The 5,881-nt window shown below is 50.0% G+C and overlaps 1 long non-coding RNA gene across 1 annotated transcript; it reads right to left on the minus strand.

Annotated features, from left to right (window-relative positions):
• Nucleotides 1–3,694: 3,694 nt before the first annotated feature.
• Nucleotides 3,695–4,382, minus strand: LOC142258220 (uncharacterized). Its single transcript, XR_012727724.1, has 3 exons — nt 4,263–4,382; nt 3,893–3,933; nt 3,695–3,736 (listed from the first exon to the last, which is right to left on the minus strand). It is a non-coding gene; the product is annotated as an uncharacterized LOC142258220 (long non-coding RNA).
• Nucleotides 4,383–5,881: the final 1,499 nt, after the last annotated feature.

Consider the following 5,881-nt stretch of genomic DNA (forward strand, 5'->3'; position numbering starts at 1 on the left):
TTTAGGCGGCCTGGGACTGCGGTCCGTGTCAGAGACCTCACCCTGGGACCTATGTGTCACCCCATGAGCACTTTGCTGCTCCAACTGAGGGGGGCCTGGGGTCAAAGATTGAACAGTGCCCGGGGCCTGAGTTACCGGCCTGGACTGCAAGGCTTCTAGTATCTTAGCAGACCATTTATCCATACTCTCAGACAGTTTGTCAGCAAATACTGCAAACTCCGTCCCTGTCACCTGGACAGTGGTAGCAGGTGGTTCCCCTTGGGCCACCAGTAGCAGAGGCTCCGGCTGAGTAAGTGCCACAGGGGCCGAGCATTGCACACAATGAGGATCGGTGGAACCTGCCGGCAGTATAGCCGCACATGAGGTACAGGTTGCAAAATAAGCCTGTGCTTTGACACCCTTGCTTTTTGCGGACGACATGCTGTTGTCTCCTCTGAGTACAATCCAGGAGGGTATATAGCCAAAAATCAACAGTGCGACCGTACAGTGTAAATGTATAGCATATAAGCATATATATATATGTACACTTCGGCACTCAGTGGGGCCAGCACCCAGGTGCTGCTTACCGACCGCTTAAAGCGGTTGTGTGATCACCAGATTCCCTTGCCTGGGCCTCCCAGAGCCGTTTGTCTCTCCTCTCCAGCGTCAGAAGTGCTGACAGGAATGGCTGCCGGCGTTCTGTGGGGAGGAGGGGGCCGTGGGCGTGCCCTAGAAAGTGCGTTAATCTGATGCCCCACTGAGCTGAGTGAGGGGGGAGGAGGATACAGAGTATGCTCCAGCCCTCAGCGCTGACGTCCTGTGCAGCGTCCCGCCCTTCCCCTGACTGGCAGGCCTGGGGGCGGGAATATGCGATACTAGGCCGCAAAAGCCGGGGACTAAAGTTATAAGCGCGGCCGGCAAATAAGCGCGGCCGGCGCGTTAGTCCCCGGCGCACTAACACACCCAGCAGTGCTGCAGTGTGTATGGCACAAGCGCTCCATGTGCAGTCCCCCAGGGGGACACAGAGTACCTCACAGTAGCAGGGCCTTGTCCCTGACGATACCCGGCTCCTGTCCAGCAGATTCCCCAGGGGCTGCGGAGGGAGCACGGTCCCAGTGCCTGGAGACCGATTAGGATCCCACTTCACCCAGAGCCCGTTAAGGGATGGAGAAGGAAAACAGCATGTGGCTCCTGCCTATGTACCCGCAATGGGTACCTCAACCTTAACAGCACCGCCGACCAGAGTGGGGTGAGAAGGGAGCATGCTGGGGGCCCTGTTATGGGCCCTCTTTTCTTCCATCCGACATAGTCAGCAGCTGCTGCTGACTAAGATGTGGAGCTATGCGTGGATGTCAGCCTCCTTCGCACAAAGCATAAAAACTGAGGAGCCCGTGAGGCACGGGGGGTGTATAGGCAGAAGGGGAGGGGCTTTACACTTTTAAGTGTAATACTTTGTGTGGCCTCCGGAGGCAGAAGCTATACACCCAATTGTCTGGGTCTCCCAATGGAGCGACAAAGAAATAACGGACGCCATACAGCCCGCCCCCGGGGCCAGCAAAGCTCATTAGCATAGCAAAAGGTAAGATTTTATAAAGCAGTTATTTAGGTCTGAAAGGGGGGCAGTAGCAAGAGGAACCTTTATAGAACGCAGCCCAGGAGCTGCAGAAGGGGAGTCTTTTAGTTTCATAGCGAAAATTCAGGTGACAGGTTCCCTTTAAGCAATAGTCCCATCTTCTAAAAGTGGAGTCGGATGACCAACACCTCCTGGACCTTCACTATCTGGTGTTGCACTTCCCTTTGTTTTTTCCTGCCATCCCCTAAGCAGGAGGACATCAGCTGCTCCATATATATTCCAGCCCGTAGCTCCTGAGATACAGGCATCACTAATAGCTTCCACATATGCAGACTGGACGTATGACTCTGAACATTGGTCGTACTGGGTGCCGCCAGAATCAGCGCAACGTCTGAGGTACAGGACATGGTGCTCGGACTTGTCAGTCCAGAGGAGGGGGGGAGGGTGCACCATCTGGCACTATCCTCCTCACTGGCCTAGCCACTATGCAGGTGGCCACTAGTCCCTTTCTTTAGTTTAAAAGGTTTGTTAGGTTCCAAAAGAAGTTCCTGTACACACAGTCAGGATTTCCCTGTATTCCCAATCCCAGCAGTCATATACACAAAGTGAGGGCACCTACCAACTAGACTCCACTGTGCTGCAGCATTAACAAGTCTAGTTGGCAGCTGCAGGTCACATGACCATCCAGAGAAAATCCTGACAGTGTGCTCACTGAAAACAGAGGCAGACTGGGTGAACCCTCTAACCATTTCCAATATCTTAATGGGTTTGTCCAAAAACAAAACCAGAACTAAGACGACTGATGTAGTACATAACTGGTCTCTGCTGACAAGTGGCAGCGGTGACATGACCACTGCAGCCAATCACTGATGCTGATATCAGGATGAGCCCACTGATTGGCTGGTGAGCGGGTATTGGGTGACTAATGCTCAGTTTGAAGATTATTTTTATCTTCATGCATGTATTTTTCGCTCAAAAACATATATGTAATTGGGTTGCATTAAACATTTTACAACTTTTACAGACTGAGCTAACTGAGGATCTATTAAAGGACATGCCCAACAGGGGTCTTATCTAGTGATGGCCACAAGAGATAATGAACACAGGAAAAAAAAAAACTAAAACAAAACAAAAAGTGATATTGCTGTGAGCAAAGGACAGTGGTCCAATTGACAAAAAAACACAACAAAAGAAATAATACCTAAAAAAACAAATCAATGTGCACTCATCTTCCCGACAGTGGTCAGTCATACAAATACATTAATACACAATAGATTTTCCAGGTATTAAAAAAGGAATGGTCTCACCCAGTCCCTTTTCGTGTGAGGTCATGCAGTCTCTTGATCCCAGTCAGTAGAGTCGTCCACCATATACTGACCCTACCACTCTTTGGGTTCAAAAAATAAGAAAAAACTGCTGCCCCGGACTTCCGTCCTCACAAGGACTGACCACATCTAAGGTCTCAAGCTGGCCCCTATGCTGACCCTGATGACATCCCGACATCCCAAATAATAGGCTGACTTAAGTGGCCATGGTGTATTCACTGTAGGTAGTGATGGCTTTATGAGTTTGACTTGATTGTATCAGAGTAATTAACGTTGCTCTTTTTAGGTCTATATCAATAAAGGTGTATATTTTAATGCTTTTTTGCATACTAATTATTTGGGATTGGGGCAGGGTTATACCCAGAAAGCTGCCAACCAGTGGTGGGGGCAGGGTTCTACACAGATCAGCAATCCGAGCTCTGCTAGATCTGCAACAGACAACACAGGGATTCTTTCCCAACTACAAGAAACCCAGCACGTGACATCACTAGAATCAGGGTCTTTGTCCCCTACATTATGCCGCTTTCAGATTACATAGCAAAAACCTGCTGACAGATTCATCTGCTGTACATGGCTTCATACCTCAGCAAAGAAACTGCTGTATTTTGAGGAGGCCCCTTCAGCTTGCGAGGAGCCGGAGTCAGTGGAGTTCAGCACTATGTGGCGGTCGTTCTGCAGCTTCTCGTGCAGGTTCCCTGCCGCTATCTCATTTTCCTTATTGGCCATGTCACAGCCCCAGCCTTTGTGATGCTGCTTTCTCCTGTAAGGGGGGCTCAGGGATTGGAGCTCGGCTTTCCTCTTACAAACCACCTCTTTGTAAAGCTGCTGATTGCTGGGTGAAGGTTGCCGACCTGGATTTCTGCAGGAAAAACAATAAATAAATAAAAATTAATGTCTGAACGCATGTTTGAGAAGCAGGATAGGAGGCAACTCTGATCCGGGCCATCCCAGGAGGGTGCACCGCTGAGGACACAGATGCACACCCCGATGCTGGCTCCCTAGGGTGCACACTCACCTGTTTACTACAGATACCAACTCTTCCTGTGAAATGTTACCCTGTATAAGAAAGAAGAACATCGTTACGAGAATTGTGCAACTTCTCAATTAAAAAAGGGGGCGATTTCACAAACTGGGCTGCCAATACCTTCTCCTGTTCCCCGAGTAATAGGGAGCACAGTACAAACAGGCCCTTAAAGGGATTGTGCAGGATGGGTGATATATTGCATTAGTGGTAGTCCTTCTGCTGGAATCATGACTGGGGGGGGGGTGAGGGAGAAATGGAACATGTGCACATGATTGTATTGTAGCTACAGCACCCAGCCTAATAAGTGACATCTGGTCCTATATTATGCTGACGGATTCCCCTATATTGAGACGGTCTGTACCTCCTTCATGTTCTGCTTGGCTGCAGCAGAGACCCTTTTCCTCGGGCGGTCATTGGCGCAACCCTCATCTAGGTCCCGCTTCTTGGCATCGCAGGCTTCAAATGCCATAATCCCCAGAGAGTCTGCAACCAGAACACAAGGCATCAGTAAAAAAAAAAACAAAAAAAAACCCCAAAACATGGGGATAAAAGGAAATGTAGAACAAATGGTCACCCTATTATAATGAGTACCTGCTGATGATGCTGAAAATGAAGATAATGCTACAGATGTTGAAGATGTTCAAGTTGAAGAGATACATGATGAAGATGTAAGAACCTCCAGGTATCAGAGCCCTGCTAGCAAGAGCCCTGGTGTTAAGAGGAGAAAGTCCATCTGAGTCCTGCAACAGAAAACGTTTCCAGCAAATGTTCGAAGTTAAAGCAACGTTGAAAAGTTCAAGAATCCGCCCACAAGTATTGTTGTAAGAACTGTTCTACATGTTTTAAGCACCTGGTTTTTGTGCAATTTTACCCAACGGACCATAAGGCTATGAACTGGCTATAGCCAGAAACTCTCGCAGTGTATATCAGGGGTCTCAAACACGCGGCCCGCGGGCGTCCCCTCAGGGTAGTTCATGCGGCCCCCAGGCCCGTGCCCATGTTCACTATCGCGGCAGGTGCAGGGGCCGCAGCCACTGTCTGCACCTTATGTCAGATGAATGTGTTGCTGGTGCTGCACTCTCGCGCTGGCAATACAATCATCTCACATAAATCACTGACAGTGACACTGCACCTGCCGCGATAGTGAACAGGCGCACGGGCCTGGGGGCCGCACGAAGCAGAGATGAGGCAGCGGAGGGAGCGCGGGACAGGTGAGAAGAATGGTGTGTGTGTGTGTGTGTGTGTTGGACGTTAACCCCTTAGCGACCTATGACGTACTGGGTACGTTATGGCTCCCTGGTACTTAAGGACCCATGACGTAACCAGCACGTCATGGCGAAATCGCAGCCCCGGTGGCTACGATCACTGCAAATACCTTAGATTCGGGGAGGAGGGGACCACAGGATGGGTGGTGTCTCCTCCCCGCACCTACGGAAGCTGTGATTGGCTGACAAACGCCGCTCAGCCAATCACAGCCACTAATGTTTCAGCCATTGAAAATCGCTGAAACATTGAAATCCAGCCAAGATCAGTGCAGCTGCAGCCCTGATCATTGGCTGGAGCTGGATGACCTCACCTGGTTTCACCTGCCCCCAGCTCTGATTAGAGAGACCGGCTTTGTGACCGATCTATCCAATCACTGTGGATCTGGGGCCGCAGACCACTCCCCTCAGCTTCACTCTGGCGTCTGTGGAAGGTGAGGGGAGCTGCTGACCCATTACTACAGGATGGGGACAAAGTGCGCACATTACTATGGGATGGGGATAAGGCTGGGGACATTACTATAGGATTGGGACATTACAAGGATGGGCACAATAATATTGGATGGGGACATTATTACTATAGTATGGGGGCATTACTATAGGATAGGGACTAGGATGGGCACAGTACTATAGGATAGGGACTAGGATGGGCACATGACTATAGAATGGGGACAAGGCTGGGGACATTACTATAGGATGGGGACAAGGTGGGCACAGT

The sequence above is a fragment of the Anomaloglossus baeobatrachus genome, chromosome 12, assembly GCF_048569485.1.
Source record: "Anomaloglossus baeobatrachus isolate aAnoBae1 chromosome 12, aAnoBae1.hap1, whole genome shotgun sequence".
NCBI classification, from domain to species: domain Eukaryota; kingdom Metazoa; phylum Chordata; class Amphibia; order Anura; family Aromobatidae; genus Anomaloglossus; species Anomaloglossus baeobatrachus.